This window comes from Malania oleifera, chromosome 6 (genome assembly GCF_029873635.1).
Source record: "Malania oleifera isolate guangnan ecotype guangnan chromosome 6, ASM2987363v1, whole genome shotgun sequence".
Lineage (NCBI taxonomy): Eukaryota > Viridiplantae > Streptophyta > Magnoliopsida > Santalales > Ximeniaceae > Malania > Malania oleifera.
Window position 1 is genome coordinate 93,981,428 of NC_080422.1, and position 19,183 is coordinate 94,000,610.

The window sequence follows — 19,183 nt, forward strand, 5'->3', positions numbered from 1 at the left end:
CATAGAATTTCCCAAAGTATCTTATCATATGCTTTCTCTAAGTCAATAAATACCATATGTAAGTCCCTATTCTTTTCCCTAAACTTTTTCATTAAACTTGAAAGATATATAACTCTTATGGTAAATCTCCTAAGCATAAAAACAAATTGATTTTCTAAAACCTTCGTTTCTAATCTTAATCTTTGTTCAACTACCATTTCCTATAGTTTCATCGTGTGACTCATAAGTTTAAATCCACGATAGTTATTACAATTTTGAACATCTCTAAATCACTATGCTAACAAATATTTTTCATCCTTAATGACTTTAGGAAACAAAATGATTTCATTGCTAAATGATTATAGGACTGAAATTTTTGTCTTTAATGTCATTTGGCAATGAATTTCTTTCATCCTTTATGACTTTTGGGGACAATTTTATTTTTTCATGTAAAATAGGAAAATTTAATTGTGGATTCTATAGTGACAGAAATACTATTCCACATTTGGTGATGAAATTGAAAAATGATCCTTGAAAACTTTGAGTGATGGCTTTTTACCAATGAAGTGATGACCGATAATTTTTCTTTTCATTTTGAAAGATTTTTAGCAATAAATTTGTCCCTAAAGGCAATTTTTTTGTAGTAAGGGATAGGCCAGGGTTGACTTGTGTGCGATTGGGCTTGGTGTCAAAGATGCAAAGAAGTCTAGCTAATCTTTTAGGAATAGAAGCCTAAGTAGGCCTCCATTAATGGCAAACTAAGATCTAGTTGGGCCTCAATTGTGAATTAGAAGGATGATTGGTTAGGTTTAAATTTGCACACAAATTAATTTTATGAGATTTGCATATGATACTTAGCTTTTTCCTAATTATCTCGTTTTTGTTGGTAAAGATGATTTGAAGATTGGAGGCATGAAGATTGATTTTTTTTTTGGATTGTATTTATTTATTTGTTTTTTTTTTTTTTCCTTTTTCGATGTGTTCACATATAAAGATACTATATAGTCAAAAAGTACTATTGTCCAAGCTCACGAGAATATCTTTTATATATGGATCCAATAGCCTTCTCCAATTTTGTGTCTTCGGAGAGCATGATGGACACATACATGCGCACACACACTCTCTCTCTCTCTCTCTCTCAAGAATTAATGAAAAATAGTTTTACATTGTCAATAGAAAGCTTTTGGCGTTTTCACCAAAACAGCCGACATGGACTGCCTTCTAGCTAGCTACTGGATCAGAGAAGGTAAAAACAGCTCATTGAATGGAAGAGTTTTTGGCACTTTCATTGCTTACTTGACTGATTAATGACTCTGATTCATAATTGGGGAATGATCTCAATGAGCTTCTTTTGTCCTCACCACATAATCAAGAACCTTTTTCATTGATCAATGACAGTTTATATGCATATTATTATATATACAGCTGTTTAGTTAATTTACCATTGCATGAAACATTGCTGGCCGGTTTGACCCACAATCATATTTGGCTGTTGCAGTACTGCAGGCACTTGCAGGCACTATTAGCCGAAGTGCATGGGTAACTTTTTTTGCTAATAATGGCTTTAATTATCAATGATCAAAAAGTAGTAGTAGCTGCTAGATAGACAGATAGATAGATAGGCTATGAACACATCATCAAATTAATTCACCATTGAAGCTGGTCCTTTTCCAGGAAAATGACAAGAGAAAATGCTTCCAAAATCCAGCGGGTTTATCTGTCAAGCTAGGATATTGGATTATACACATTTCTTTTTCATTGTAATCTATTAAAAACCCTAGCTAGTTCAATATATATAACTTAGCTAGGGTTTTACTTTGGTAGCTAGCTAACTAGGTTGACCAACCCAGCCAAGTTGTGCAGTCTTTGGTGTATGGCATTTATCTAATAATTAAAGCAATTGTTGCTAGTGAAGGAGCTAGTTAAGGATTTAAGACAGCTTTGATGTGAAATTTCACGTGCAGAAAATGATATATATAGCTACATTAATTGAATATTTTAATGATTATTACTTTTATATATTTATTTATTATTTTTCTTGTCATTGATTGAAGGATTACTAGCTATTGTAGCATGCATGCATCAACTTGCAGTCTTTTCGATTTTTCTTTGAGAAATTTTGATAAACCATACTGATAATATCATATGCATGCATGCTTGCTATTTGTTTAGCAAAAATTCAAAACTTCTTAGGAAGTGGCATTTTAAAAAATTTAGCACAATGGATTTGATGTTAGATTTGTGAATTTTGTGTGCATGGAAGAAAATTGAAGATGGATAAAGACTTTATTTCTTGTTTGTTTGTTTTTTGTTTTTTTGTTTTTTCATTTTTTCATTTTTTTTATTTTCATTTTTTGACATGAGATACCTATAAAGGTAAGAACCATGGCTAGTGAAAATATGAATTTTTGGGAGGGTGGAGGAGATAAAGGGAGAGCACTTTCTGATGGGTGGAGAGGAGCACTCAGTCACTGGCTGTGACTGAAACTCAGTGAGGATAAATACCAAACAAGTATATTTCAATCTGAAAATAATACAGAGGAATTAAAATCTCTCTCACGGCTCACTGGCTAATCTCTCTCACACACCACATTGCTCACATTTACTCACACACAACTCAGCTATTTATAGTAATTATAGAAATCAAATAATCAACAATGGTGGGTGCAAATCTTCAATAGCGGTGGGCTGGTAGGTGGAGTAGGTTGCCTGCAAATCTCCAATGTCCACAACGGTGGGCTGCCGGTCTTCAATGGAGGTGGGCTGCCGGTCTTCAAGTTTAATCTTCAACATCCCCCCTTAAACTTGACTCTCCTAATTTTGTCATTCCGAGCATTGTCTTCAGTCTTGCAAAAATATCATGTCTGAGTGGTTTTGTGAAAATGTCAGCAATCTGATCATACGTTCTGCAAGATATCAATTTCATTTCTTTCTTCCTGTAACCCTTGGCGACATGTTTTGCTTTGTATCTCTGGACTTCTCTTTGAGTGTTCTTCTTGGTCTTGTAGACCCATTTTACACCAATAGTTTTGTGGCTCTTCAGGAGATTTGTCAACTCCCAAGTCTTGTTCTTCTTGATGGATTGTATCTTCTCATCCATCATTTTTCTCCATTTGTTTTCTTCGTTAGCTTTCTCAAAGCTAATTGGGTCGCTAGTTAGCAACAGGCAGTTTAGAGCAATATATTCTTCCATTGGTTCTATATTTTCATACAGATCGGCTAGATTTCGAGCTACACATCTAGGTCTCATGTCTGAGATTTCACGCTCTATTGATGATGGAGCTTCATTTGTCTGTGGTGAACCATGTGGAGGTGTCTGCAACTCAGGAATTTGTGGCTCGATAGCCACTTCTCTTGTCTGTGTAGGTTCTTCTCCTTCAAGTGTCAATTCCGCATCTTTGGAACATTCAACCTGGTCCCATTTCCAGGATTCATTTTCTTCAAAGATGACATCCCGACTGTGAAAGACTTTCTTATTGATGGGATTGTAAAGTCGATATCCCATGGTGCTGTCACCGTATCCTACAAGGATACACTTCTCTCCTTTATCATCCAGCTTTGTCCTTCTTGCTTCTGGGATCTTGGCGTAGGCTATGGAGCCAAACACCCTCAGATGACTCACACTGGGCTTGTGAGTACTCCAGGCTTCATATGGTGTCTTTGTATTAAGACTCTTCGTCGGACACCTATTGAGCAGGTAGACTGCACATAACACTGCTTCTGCCCAAAAACTCTTGGGCACATTTTTATCCTTTAACATGCTTCTAGCCATGTTAAGAATTGTGCGGTTCTTCCTTTCGGCTACACCATTCAACTGGGGAGTGTATGATGGTGTGAACTGTTTCTGAATTCCTTGTTGTCTAAGGAATTCCAGGAAAGCTTCGTCTTTGTACTCTCCTCCTTGATCTGACCGGAGTGACTTGATACGGAAGCCACTCTGTTTCTCCACAAGAGTTTTGAACTCTTTGAACTTATCGAATACCTCTGACTTCCTTTTCAAGAAGTAGACCCAGGTCTTCCTGCTGTAGTCGTCGATGAAGGTGAGGAAGTATCGATTCTGTCCATTCGAAAATGGTCTTAATGGACCACACACATCTGTGTGTATTAGCTGGAGCGGCATGGTTGATCTCCAGTCGGCTTGCTTTCCAAAGCTGTTTCTATGTTGCTTGCTTAAAATACAGCTTTCACATATTACATTTGGATGATGAATATTGGGTAAGCCCTTCACCATCTTCTTGCTTCCTAATTGCTTCAAACTTTCAAAGTTTAGATGCCCATACCTTAGATGCCATAGCCAGTCTTTTTCTTTAATGATAGCGCTCAAACACCTTGGCGTATCATGTTGGATGGCGAGCGGAAACATTCGATTCTTTGCCATTTGAACTCGAGTAACAAGCTTTCCTTGAGCATCTATTATCACCATCTGCTTATCACTGAGGCTAATTCGATAGCCTCTCTCCACGAGCTGTCCGAGACTAAGTATATTAGTCTTCATGGCTGTCACATAGTAGACGTTGGAGATGTAAGCATGATCTCCAGACTTTTGTTTGATCAAAACATCTCCTCTCCCTTGGACTGGGATTTTAGAATTATCGCCGAAAGATATCTCCCCCTGAACTTTCTCATCAAGTTCAAAGAATAGGTTCTTTCTGCCAGTCATATGGTTGCTGGCTCCAGAATCAAGGTACCAAACGCTTTGGTCCTGGGGAGTTGAATTGTGTGCCATCAGCATCAATGACTCTCCATCTGCATGATCAGTTTCAGCAAGGTTGGCCTCCTCGCTAACCTTTTCTTGTTGTCGCCCCCAACATTCATTGCTATAGTGTCCATACTTGTGACAATTGTAGCATTGAATGTTTCTTTTGTCTACATTCGATCGATTATTGTATCCTCCTCTTCTTCCTTGTCCTCTGCCTTGTGGGACATAGCTCTGTTGATTTCGTCCTCCTCTAATGGGACCTCTTCTGCCTCTGCCACCTTCTCTGGAGTTAAAATTTCCAGAATTTCTTCCACGAGATCCTCGGTCTCGTCCTCTTCCTTGTTGTGACGTCCCCCCTTTGTCGTATCTATCTGTAGTGAGGGACAACTTCGTTTGGAGAGCTTGCTCCAGTGCTTTATCATCACTTCTTCTATTGACTTTTTGCTCATGGGCTTGGAGTGAGCCCACAAGTTCTTCTACAGACATTGTTTCCAAGTCTTTTGTTTCTTCCAGGGTCACAGCTATATAATCATATTTTGGATCTAAAGATCGCAAAATTTTTTCACAAATTCTCTCGTCATTGAGAATTTCTCCATTTCTTCTTAATTGATTTGATACTACCATTACTCGTGTATAGTAGTCTGAAATGGATTCAGTAGACTTCATTTTGAGAGATTCGAACTCACCTCGCAATGTCTGAAGACGAATCTTTTTTACTTTATCTGCACCTTTGTGTGTTCGATGGAGAGAGTCCCAAACTTCTTTAGATGTCTTTGCGGAGGCGATGATCTCGAACGTGGTCTCATCAAGGCCTTGGTAGATTATAGATTTTGCCTTGCAATCTTTCTTTCGATCGGCTCGCAAGGTTGTTCTTTGAGCTTCGGGCATAGCTGCTTCGACTTCTTTTGATGGGCTTTCTCTGTACCCATCTTCAACGATGTCCATGACATCCTGAGAACCTAAAAGGACTCTCATTTGAATCGACCAATTGTCATAATTCTCTCGGGTCAATTTTGGAATGACCGATTGGATAGTACCGTTAGCCATCGAATTTAATATATAAACAACAGAGAAATGGGGGCTGATTTTGGTAAATCTAATGTCACCAATAAATTCAGAAGATTGAAAAACCTTAGGAACCGGTTTTGGTTTGCAAAGAACCGGTCTAAAAATCACCGAACCGGCTATAGGAAATTCTGGTGAATTTTTAAACTAACCGGTTCAACTTAACGGCCGCTTAACGGCGTTAACTGTTCCGTTAGGCCACGTGGCGCTTTCTGGACACGCCGCGTGTCGGCGCTTGGGAGCGGGTCGGATCTCGTTCACGGATCAGGGTTGCTGGTTTGGCACGCGGGTCGCTGACCGGGTCGCAAGTCGTGGATCCGGGTCGCGGGTCGCTTTGCGGGTAGGATCTCGCCAATCGGGCGAGGAAGACGCGTGCAGGCGCGTGTCGCCGTCGTCGGAGTCTTGCCGGCGCGTGGGCAGAACGGTGCTTAGGTGGGAGGCGCGTGGGAGCGCGTGGGGGATATCCCGGTGTCTGTTTGAGACGTGGTTTTCACCGTTGGAATCGTCTCGAGCTTAATTGCACAATGGTAGGCTCAATTTGATATTTGGAGCAACTTCAAAACTGGGAAGAAACTTGAATTTCTTCTCTGTTCACCTCTGTTTGGTGAATTCCGGCGTACCTGGACGCTCTGATACCACTGATGGGTGGAGAGGAGCACTCAGTCACTGGCTGTGACTGAAACTCAGTGAGGATAAATACCAAACAAGTATATTTCAATCTGAAAATAATACAGAGGAATTAAAATCTCTCTCACGGCTCACTGGCTAATCTCTCTCACACACCACATTGCTCACATTTACTCACACACAACTCAGCTATTTATAGTAATTATAGAAATCAAATAATCAACAATGGTGGGTGCAAATCTTCAATAGCGGTGGGCTGGTAGGTGGAGTAGGTTGCCTGCAAATCTCCAATGTCCACAACGGTGGGCTGCCGGTCTTCAATGGAGGTGGGCTGCCGGTCTTCAAGTTTAATCTTCAACACTTTCTGATTTTGTGAATACTTGATATCTCGAGTACTGCTTGTAAAGGAAAGGATGATGAGAAATATGGATTCTAGTTTATTTGGTAAGGGAAAAGGAAATAATAGAACCTTTTTTTTCTTAGATCTATGAAATTTATTAAGATGAAGAAAAACATCTTAGAAATTCTCTTAATTTTTTGAAGAAAAAATGAGAGTTCATTAAAGGATTTTTTTCAAAGTCACAATACATTACGAAAGATGGCATTCTATTACAAGCTATCTGCCAAGGATTCCTTCTATTTTGACACTAAAGAAGAGTAATAATCAAATGGGGCATAGCAGCCTCAACGTTATGCATTTTAACAAATATGGGGTGAGGTTGCAAGCCTCCTAATTAGGCTTGTTGGTTCACCCGCAATAACCATTGAATATAGTTCTAACTTACTTCCCACTTTTATTTTGATATATTTTTTCCTTCCAAACACAAAAAAGGAATGTGGCCCATTGGCTAATCTGCCCAAATAAACCATGCATGTTTGATTTTGATGCATAGTCATTAGTAGTTTCAAGAACAAGTAAACATGGGATGTAAACGTTATGGTCTAATTAGGGTTATCCTTTCTTATATTTATAATGGGTGTGGGCAAAGGTGAGATTAAGAGATAATGGGATAGCAATATCCTTCTTTTGCTCTTAGTAAAACCTCTCTTTTATGGGCTAAAATTTTAAGAGAAGAGGACAATTAAATCCTAGCATGCATGAACATATGACTTGAGCATTCCATTAGGCACTTGGTGCATTCACCTCCCCACTAATTCTCCAGAACCAAAATAAATCACAAAGAATTTCCAAATCCAAAATTTTTGAACATCCAATAGCAGATTCATTATGTTGTACCTGGAGTCAGGAGACAGCCAGGAGACCTGGAGCTCAATTGGAAACGCGATCCATTTATCTTTCCATTCATTTTGATTTTATCTTGATGGATGAAACCCCCAAATTTTTAATTTAATGTATTAATTGTGATTTAAATATCAGCCCTATAAATAGAGGGCTGAGTAATACAAGAGATACACAAGTGAGAAGTTCGGAGAGTAGAGAGGGAGAAAGAGAGGATGAAGAGAGGGAGAGAGAGTGAGAATTGTAATTTTTCAACGAATAGTGAATTTGTGGTGCGTGCTCCATGGACGTAGGTCGATTTTGACTGAACCACTTTAAATTTCTAGTGTCACATCTTTCTGATTGTTCACAGGTTCCTAACAAGTGGTATCAGAGCCCGGTTGGAGCATGAAAGCCAAATCGGAAGTGATCCCAAAATCAGAGCTCTGTCTAGTGGATCGAAATTGTGTTTTGAAGCCACCATCACATTCAGCTTGCCGAGACGAAGAGAACCATGCAAGTCAGAGCTCGAACGGAGTCTAGAAGAAGCCTTACGCACCCTCACGCTCCTTGCCGGAGCAAGACATTTTGACACGCATCGGTGACCAGCTCCTCATGCACCGCACGCGATTACACGTGTCTTCCTTGCTCGGACAGCCTCAACTTGACCTAGGAAACTCAACCCGACACAAATACAGACTCATATCGGGTTAACCCAAAAACCGGTCCCTACCCGGATCTAACCTGATGCCTCACCGCCACGTCAACTAGGTGCCACGTCATCCGGGTGCCACGTTAGCTGCCACATCATCCAGTGGACCCCACTAACACGTGAGCAGGTGGACCCACTGCCACATCAACAGTTCCATGTTAGCACGACCAGGTCATCCACTGCCACGTCAGAGTTGACGAGTTGACTAGGTTTGACCTAAAACTTTGATTGAGCTTTTCAGAGTCGTTTTGGGTCCGTTTTTCGAGCGACTTGAACCATTTCTAAGGTTTTCGATCGTTTCGAATCCAACCGCGCTATCCATTTGAGCTAATTCCATATCTAGATTAGAGAATTGAGATGTCGAATGAAAAAAGATCAAAAATTGAAATGTTCAATGGTAAGAATTTCAGTTTCTAGAAGATACGGATAGAAGATTATTTTTTGGGGAAGGAATTGAACTTACCATTGAAGGGTAAGCTAGCATCCATGAATGAGGATGAGTGGGAGTTGCTTGATCGAAAAGATCTTGGAGCCATCAGAATGACGTTGTCAAAGTCTGAGGCAAGCATATATCATCCACCAAGTCTCAAATGGATGCGCTCTCTAATATGTACGAGAAGCCTTCAGCCGCAAACAAGGTACACCCTATGAAAAAACTATTTAAGATGAGCATGTCTGCAGGTGAAAGTTTCAGCAGACATTTGAATAATTTCAAGGAGTTGTCGGATCAACTCGCCTCAGTTGGGATAACGTTTGATAATGAGATTTGGGCCCTACTGATTCTCAATCAGTTGCCTGAAAGTTGGAATGGTGTCATTACTGCCATCAGTAGCTCCGCAAAGAAAATCAAAGCTTGTATACGATGAGATCGTCAGCATGATTTTGACAAGGGAAATAAGAATGCAGTTGAACCATGGCTCCACTTCGAGTTCAGCCTTGAACATGGAGAGTCGAGGCAAAGGAAACAGGTATGAACGATCAAACAACTGCGACAAATCTAGGCCTAAACGGTCTAAATCTAGAAATCCTAGAGGTACTCAAGACATAGGTTCCCAGAGCACAAAAGTTATTAAGTGTTGGAATTGTGGAAAAACTAGTCATTACAAGAACCAGTGCAGAAGTCAAAAGAAAGAATACAAGACGAAGGCAAAGACAGAAGCAAATATTGCTTCCAAAAATGATGATTTGTTGATCTGCTCTTTGGAGAGAAAAAAGGAGTCTTGGGTGTTAGACTCTAGAGCTTCATTCCATGCCACTTGTAGCAGAGATTGCCTGAAGGAGTATACATCAGGTAATTTCGGTAAAGTTTATCTGGGCAATGATCAACCATGCAAAATTACTAGTAAGGGGACAGTAAAGATCAAAATGAATGGGTCAGTATGGAAACTGAGAGAAATTAGGTATATTCTAGACCTAAGGAAGAATTTGATCTCAGTCGGTCAATTGGCAGATGAAGGTTTTAACACATCTTTCATTGGTGATGAATGGAAGATATCGAAGGGTGCATTGACAATTGCTCGAGGTAAGAAAAGTGATGAAAGCAACTTATGATGCATGTATGTCTATTATAGTTGCTACATAAAATGATGAAAGCAACCTATGGCATTAACAACTTGGACACCTGAGTGAGAAGGGACTCAGGGTGTCAAAGGGTAAGTTGAGTGATTTATAGTCGGTAAAGACTGATACATGTGAGATTGCATATTTGGGAAATAGAAGAGAGTCAGTTTCTAGACAAACATCAGTACCCCGATGAAGAAGAGACTTGAGCTAGTTTATTCAGATGTATGGGGACCAACAACCATTTCGTCTATAGAAGGAAAGCATTATTTCATCACGTTTATCGATGATCATTCACGAAAGGTATGGGTTTACTTCCTAAAGTATAAATCTGATGTTTTTTATGCTTTTAAAATTTGGAAAGCAATGGTGGAAAACAAAACTGCTTTGAAAATCAAGAAGCTGAGAACAGATAATGGTGGTAAGTATGTTGATACCGAGTTCAAGAAATTTTTCCATGACCATGGTATCAGAATGGAAAGAACTGTGCCAGGTACACCTCAACACAATGGTGTAACCGAGCGAATGAACAAAACGTTGACAAAGAAAGCCAGAAGCATGTGTATGCAATCAGGTTTGCCAAAGATGTTTTGGGCAGAAGCAGCCAACACTGCAGCTTATTTGATTAATAGAAGTCCTTCAGTACCATTGGACTGTAGCCTACCTGAAGAAGTTTGGAGTAACAAAGAGGTAAGACTTTCACATTTGAAAGCTTTTGGCTGTGTCGTATATGTACATGATTATGTTAGGAATAAGTTGGATCTGAAATCACGGAAATGCACTTTCATCGGTTGAAGTGGAGATGAATTTGGATATCGCATTTGGGATGATGAAAACAAAAAGGTGATCAGAAGCAGAGATGTGATTTTTGATGAAAAGATGATGTACAAGGATAGACACACAACAGAATTTATAGAGTTCGAAACAACCTTTGTAGATGTGGATGATGTTTTAGAAGGTGTAAGGACATGTCAGAAGAACACAGAAAATTCTTAGTAGACTATCAAGATTCCTCAGGAAAAGGAATATGTGGAGCAGATTGTTGCACCACCACCTCCTACTCCAGCACTAGAGATTAAGAGATCTTCTCGGCAGCACGTACCGAGGAGGAGGTATATGAACCATTTACTTCTTATAGATGGAGGAGAACTTGAATGGTATGTTGAAGCATGATAGACAGTAGATGCGAGCAAGTGGGAGCTTGTAATGAAAGATGAGATGAAGTCTCTTAACTCCAACAAAACATGGGAACTAACTAAGTTGCCCAATGGTAATAAGGCTCTTCACAACAAATGGGTTTATAGAATCAAAGAGGAGCATGACTGCTCCAGAGGTACAAGCCTTGGTTGGTAGTTAAAGGTTTTGGATAGACTACATCGGCATCTTTGCACCAGTTGTGAAGCTGACAACCATCAGATTAGTCCACAGGAATCGAGCAGATAGGAAGGTGGTGACTATATAGAAATTGAAATTGTGTTCAATTTCAATTGGTCTTCATGTCTAAAGACATATTTTGAGCACATCATTTATTCATGATACTGGTTGAGGAGGCATCTCTGTCTCCAAGTGGGAGATTGTTGTAGCTAGAGCCAAGACACAGCCAGGAGAGCTGGAGTTGAGTTGGAAACGCTGTCCATTTATCTCTCCATTCATTTTGATTTTATCTTGATGGATGAAACTGCCAAATTTGTAATTTAATGTATTAATTGTGATTTAAATATCAGCCCTATAAATAGAGGGCTGAGGAATACAAGAGATACACAAGTGAGAAGCTCAGAGAGCAGAGAGGGAGAAAGAGAGGAGGAAGAGAGGGAGAGAGAAAGAGAATGAGAATTGTAATTTTTCGGTGAATAGTGAATTTATGGTGTGTGCTCCATGGACGTAGGTCGATATTGACCGAACCACGTTAAATTTCTGGTGTCACATCTTTCTGGTTGCTCACAGGTTCCTAACACATTATACATTTTTTTTTTAAGTCAACTCATTTTTTATATTAGAATCTAGCTTGGCCTTGTTTGTAGTTTAATATGTATGGATCGACCTCTGCTAATTGCCAGCTTGAACCATCCTATAATGTGGCATATAGAGGCATGCATTTTTTAGACTCATTCCTAAAATTTGGTAGTTAACCTGATTAAGGAATAAAGCATGTTATAAAGTCTCTACAATAAACTCTCTTTGTATAAACATAAGAACAATAGATTGTGCAACAAATATCTCCAAAGCCCAGGGCTTCACTTGGTGTCACAAGCCAAGATTTTTCTTGCGTTATGCTTGCCTATGATTGCTCGTTTTATATGCACAAGATGCAAGTAGTCATTATGTAAACAATAGTGTAAATGTTATTCCTTAAATAGGATAATATTTTAGTCAAAAGGGAAGTATGATTCTGTAATCTGTTCGATGTTTCCTAAAGATAAAACTAGAATAACATGGAAAGCTCTTTAGAGGTGGGTGAGTGTTCATCAATTATTGCATGTAAAGCTTATTAGCTTACTTGCTTCCCTCACTAAATACACATTGTCTATGGATGAATAGCGTTGTTTTACAATTTACTATGTGACTCTCATTTGCTTAATGATTGCTTTTTGCTTCCACTTACTTTGCATTCAGTGATTGCAAATTTTTCCATGTGGAGAAACTGAAGTTTACTTTATGCTTACTAGGTAAGCTAGTATTCTACAACTAGCATGCATAAGATGTGAAGTGTTGGACTTGTGACAATTAGTATTAGAGCTTGTTTAATTACTTAGTGATTCAATTGCCTTTGGATTCGAGGTATATGTAAAGCATTTGAAAGAGATCGAATAATGCCATGTAGGAATATTGAGAGAATTGATAAGCTAGCAACACTAGTTAAGACAACAAACAATGTAGCTATAGAATTGGCCTGACTTTCGAAACATAATTTTTGTCCCAAAAATAGTGACAAGGTTCCATTATGAAGCCGAGAGAAGATTTTTAGGATATAGTAGAAGCACTACAACACTAGATAAATGAATTTACTAGAAAAATAAACTTGATAGAAGTTTGTGCGATCAAGAATTCAAATTCTACAAGGATTCTAGAAATCAAACCATAGGGGGGGTGCCTAGATACTAAGGAGTTGGAGAACTTATTTTTTGACATGGAGCAAGACTTTTATGTGATGAGGACCGACTAGAAGGAGACAAAGGTATTTGTTGACATTTTGAGTATGATCCCTATTTTGATTGTGACAAACAACAAGCATCTCATTTGTGCATTGAGTGTGAACATGTTTACATCTTGGGAAGCACAAGTAATAGATACCTAATGGAAGCCGTAAAAGCACCTAAGCGAGCAGACCCCGGTGTATTCCATGGTGTATTTGACGAGCAAAAGCGTGAAGACTTTGTTAGCTTTGGTGTATTCCCAAGAGGGGGGGGGGAGGGTGAATTGAAATTTTAAAACTTATTCCTAGGTTAAACCAAATGTTAGCAGAATATCACAACCTAGGATCTTTCTATGTAATCCCAAATGCACAAATAAATATAGTATGCGGAAATTTAAATCATGCGCATTATTCACACTATAACATACACGTGCGGTAAATATAAAGTGTGGAAATATAAATAGACACCCGATATGTTATTGGGGTTCTGCCAACTGTGCCTACGTCCCCACCTCTATCTTGCAAGCCCAAAAATCCACTAATGGCTCACTTAACAGGTGGAGCGGCACCTAATACAACCAGGTCAATTAGTACATGGTTGACCTCAACCTTTATAAATTCTCCTTGCGGGGTGGAGAAGACCTTAAGTCAAATTCACAGGGCTGACCCCAACCTTTACACAATCTTTACCAGGCTGGATTACCGCCCCTTCAAGCCATGCCTAGAAATACAACAGTATTCTCTTAATTAGATGGTACAGTGATCATGCTTTCATGTAAAGCAGCTATGTACCCAATACGTGCAATCACATACAAATCAACAATGTAGGTAAATGTAAGCTCAGTGATGTGTATTTTTGTGCAAGTCACACTCAAAAAGATATGATTGCTAATATGCTCAAGAGTGTTCTAAACAAACTGTATCTTTGAAACAAGCTAAATAAAATCTCAATAGCAAATCATGAGTTCAAAGATGTTAATCAAATAATCAAACTTAACTCAAAATATTTTCCTTTAATGTAATGAGCTTAAGAGTAGTTTGAAAAATATTATAGCTTGTTGAAAATATTTTTGCACAACAAAATCAAAACTATGGGACACTTGCAATAACAATGCAAATATCCTAAACTTTCTATTTTATCCCAACACAAGATTTATTACATTCAAATCTATGGGATAAACTTTGCTAACTCCCCAAAAATAAATCAATCAATCAAACAAGAACAGTGAGAGTATTAGCACTATCTAATGTACACTAGCACAACCAATATACTCTCACAATACTAAAATGTATCAAGGGAATAAAAATTTGAGAGTATTTGGACAAAAGGAGTATTTTCAAGAGAGAGGAATTTTGGCTAATTATGTTTGGCTAATCTCTTACTAATCCTTATAAATGAACCCATATTTATAGGCAGGGTAAAATTATAACCGTTTGGGACTGTTTGGGAATTATTAGAAAAGATTCAAAAATGTTTAAACACACTTAACCCAACTTAATCTGATTTTACCTTGGTTAAATTAATATTAACCCACCGAGGTTCGGGTGGGTGAATTAAGCTTCGGTCGCCCGAACAGGCGCAACGTTAAAAGTTATTTAAATAAGTTTGGTTGCCTGTGTCATGCTTCGGCATCCTGAAACAAAGTTAGTAGCTTTTGTTCGTAACTTTGGGTGCCTGGTCCTTGGTTCGGTTGCCCGAACTCTTGTGTTTGGTCACCCGGGTTGATGAAAAGCACTTTGACACGGATTCGGGTGCTGAGGAATATACGTTCAAAAAAGGTTCGACCACCTGAAACCAAGTCAACCCGTTGACTTCCCTACAGTTCGGGCACCCGAGGAGTTTTGAACTCCTAGTGTTCGGTCACCCGACCTCTCTCATTTTATGCCTATTAGGTTTATTTTCACTTCAATTGATTTCTTAGATATTATAAGTGATATTGGGGACTTTCTTTTGTGCAAGTACTGGACTTAGGGTCTTTTCTAGGGTCTTACTGAGTATGCCAAGAACCTGGCGTCGGTCGACCGAAAGGTCATTTGGTCTCTATGCTCAGTCTATGGCATTTTGAGCTTACAAATCCTACATGCATGACATGTAGAGATTATTATAGACCTTTGAAATGAAATTATTACAGACCCAAAATATAACATGAATTACAATATAAAATAAATCTTCTGGGTTTTCAGTCTTCAAGTTTCACATGCCATCAAATGATCAAGCTAATATGAACCTGCACACGAACTTAAAAGCTATCAAATACAACAAATATTGGTCATTATCAAAACCGGGTATGACCTATCAGGTCAACAAACTTGTTTAATTTTTAGATTGTAATAGTAATTAGGGATTAATTGTGCATGCATTACATATGATTTAACTGAATCTCAAATATGACCTTAGATTGACCATAAGACCTCTCAGTAATAAAAAAAAAAAAAAAAAAACCTTTTTCATAAAATTTCTAACTTATACAAATGTTTTAAAATGGTTTTGAAGTTAAAATAAGGCAAAAACTAATTTTTAAAAAGTGGTCAGTTGACCGGCCAGCCAACCAAAAAGTATAAATGAGTATTTTTATCAATTCATAACTACTTATCTTAACAAGTGTTCAACATGAAAGATCTGGGATTTTCTCTTAGCTTTCCTTTGATACTAAGAGTGTCCAATTTTGAATCAAATAGAAAACGTTATGGCCAAAACACTGAAAGGTGTACGTAGCTGAAAAATTCTTTTATGTATCTTACGCCTTATTGATGGCAATTTTTTTCAACCCATAACTTCTTATCTTAAAATGATTTAACATAAAAATTGTGGTATTTTCTCTTAGCTTTCTTTTGATACCAAGAACATTCAATTTGGAGTTCTATAGTAAAAGTTATGTCTAAAAATCAGAAGGTTGTTCACGCAGAAAGTGCCCCAACAGGCAAAAACAACTAGTTTTTCAAAATATTATATTATATATTCCATTAACGGCCATAAAACGGCTAGTTTTGGTTTTAGTCTATAAATATCAACCTGAAGCACTTACAAAAGGTGAAAAAAGCCCCTTGAGAGTATACTTGCTTATTATTTGTTTCTCTCTCATTTTTGACACCCCTTTGTGCTTTAAATTTCATATTTCACCTACTATTTCATTTTGAAAATTCTTCTTCGGAGAAAATCTTTTGGGTTATTGAAGAAAGCTTGGAGCACATATCAACTCATATATTCTTGCTTCAAAGGCTTCTTTTTTCTTTAGGTAATTTTGTTTTAAAAGGCTTAAGCATATATTATCTTTCATATATATATATATATATATATATATATATATATATTGTGCTTAATAGCCCTTTTATTTTCATGTTTTCCAAAGACCAAAGTTTCTCCTCTACTCTTCATCTGAAATTTTTTTTGGAGAAAAATATTTTGGGGGTTTTGTTTTAAAAAGGCTTGAGCATATATATTCAAGTTTATATATATTGCTTGATTGCCTTTATATAATTTTCAAAGTTTAAATTTCTCTCATACTCCTTTTATTTGAAAATTTTCTTTTAGGGGATAATCTTTTAAGGGTTTAAGCTTATATTCACTTTCATAATATATAACTAGAAAGCCTCCTTATTATTTTGAAAGTAAAAATTCATATTTCTCCTAATCTTCTTGAATATCTTTTCGGAGAAAAACATTATGGGGACTTTATGTGAAAAGGCTCAAGCTTATATCATCATTCATATATATATATAGCTTGAAAGTCTTATTTTTGAAGGTCAATCATTTGGGAAAGAAATCTCTTGTTTCTCCTATTCTTTTATTTGAAAAATATTTTTTTGGAGAGATTCTTTGGGGTATTCAAGTAAGCTTTGAGCATGTATTAATTGATGTACATTTCGCTTGATAAGTTTCTTGAGGAAAGGTTAGAGCACATATTCAATTCAATATATTTTGCTTCAAAGTCTTTTAGTTTTTGAAAGTGTTTAAAAAGGTCATTTTAAAAAGAAATCATTTTCTATACTCTCACGTTTTATTGAAAAATATTTTTGAGAGAAAAATTGTAACTCTAATAAACTGCATTTTTAAATCATTCGAGAGTACATATTAGAGCTTTCATTGTATACATCTGTACTTATTTGAAAATTTTCATTGTATACATCTGTACTTATTTGAAAAAACATTCTTTTTGTTCACAAATTTTTATTTTTGTTATATTCCTGGCATGTGGTCAGAAGAGGATTGCACTAACCTATAACGTGCACTGGATTGGTTTAGACTCATTTAGAAGAACTAGGAGCACCGTCATGTAAGGTGTAGTTGTAGGTCATGGCTCGGGCCCGAAATTTAAGCTGAGGTTTACCTCGCCCCATAAGGAGAGGTTGTAACGGTGTCACTCCACCTACTAAGTGAGCAAAGGTAGTGGAATCCTCTAAGCTAGTTTGGCTTGAGGTGGGGACGTAAGCAGAATTGGCTGAACCTTGATAACAAATCTTCTCCCCCCCCCCTCTCTCTCTCTCTCTCTCTCTCTCTCTCTCTCTCTCTCTCTTATTTAAATTTTGCAATTTACTTTCCGCATGTGTGTGAATGTTTATTTATTGTTATTCTTATTTTTCATACACGTTTTAATTCTTAAATGAGATTTAAGAATGTAAGTAGTGTTTTAGTTTTATATGTGTAATCTCCCAGAACATAGAACGTAACCACGGTATTCCTCCGCCATAAGTGAGGATAAGTAATAAAATAAGTAGACAATTTTCTTCAACGGATAGTAGATGGTGTTCATCACGGATAGCAAATTTCGAGGACGAAATTTTATAAGAAAGGAAGAATGTAATAACCAAAAGAATTAAACAGGGGCTATAAATAGCTAAAACCTTGATTTTTGGTAGAAAACTAGCGCAAGAATGTTCCATCTCTCTCTCTAAAAGTCCCTCTCCCCTTCTCTCTTTGATTCCGGCCCTGTTTCTCGCCAGATCGATGATATGAGGCCACCATGACGCTTCTAAGAAAGTTCTCTGCAAGTCTACCAAAGTGGATCGTTGGTGGGGCTGGTTTGAATTTCATCCTAATCTCAGGGTAAGGCATTTTATTTAGTATTTGTCTTTCTCATAGTTATAAGAAATATAGTATGCAAAGAAATACTGATGTTTTGTTGTGGAAGATGTGGTTTTCAGGGTGTTGAGTGGGAAACCCTGTGGGTGTGGGACCAGATACATAAAAATAAGGCTTTTCAGAAATTAGGTAAGGGAAATATGCTATGTTAGAAGTTTTAACAATGTTATCAGATATTTTTATGTATATATATACCAATTCATTATTCAGTTTTTACAAAATAAGAGTTTTGAATGTTTGTGTGGCCTGAGTAGATATTTATATGATATAGAACTTATGCAGCTTTTTCTAGCATGTCGTGTTATACAATAAATACAGATATAGTCTGATATACATAGATATTTCCAAAACAGTATATTACAATTTTTACTCAGAACAATATATTACAGTTTTTATTCAGATCAGTATATTACAGTATTTATAGAATGCCATGTTTCCTAATACCATGACACTTAGATTATACAGACAGCTTATACAGTCAGATATACAGATATAGCATCTAGATGCTATAGTTATATTATACAGATTTTTCAACATTTACAGTTTAGAATTATAGTGTTATGGTTATTTTGGAAACATGATGAAAATAGTAGAGAGATTATAGTATTATATATATGGTATCAAATCCCTGTGAAATATTATAGATACAAATACAGATAATAGAGCACGGTACCATTGCTAATACAGATAGATTATAACTGCATATATAAGATATTATGTGGGTACTGTCAAACCATGCTCGGAGTGGATGCAACTCCCTAATTTTCTGGGTCGAGGGGGCCGATTTGATGAGGTAGCAGTTTAGTTCCGTGCCTAGGAGTCGATGTAGTTTGGTCGGACTGAGGTAGTGTAGAGTATAGTGACTTACCTAGAGGGCCGACTAGCGTTAAGTTCCACCTACGGGCCCCACAACCCTATCATGAAGGGTTAAATCACGACATACAAAGTTCCTGGGAAAAAGCACAGTAATGTATATGTATACACTTTTATAGTATTTGAAAAATATAGTACGATATTAGAAGTATGAAAAGTAGAAAATTCAAATGACATAATTATACTTTAAACTGTGATAAATGTAAGATATGTTTTTACAAATTTATCATTTTATA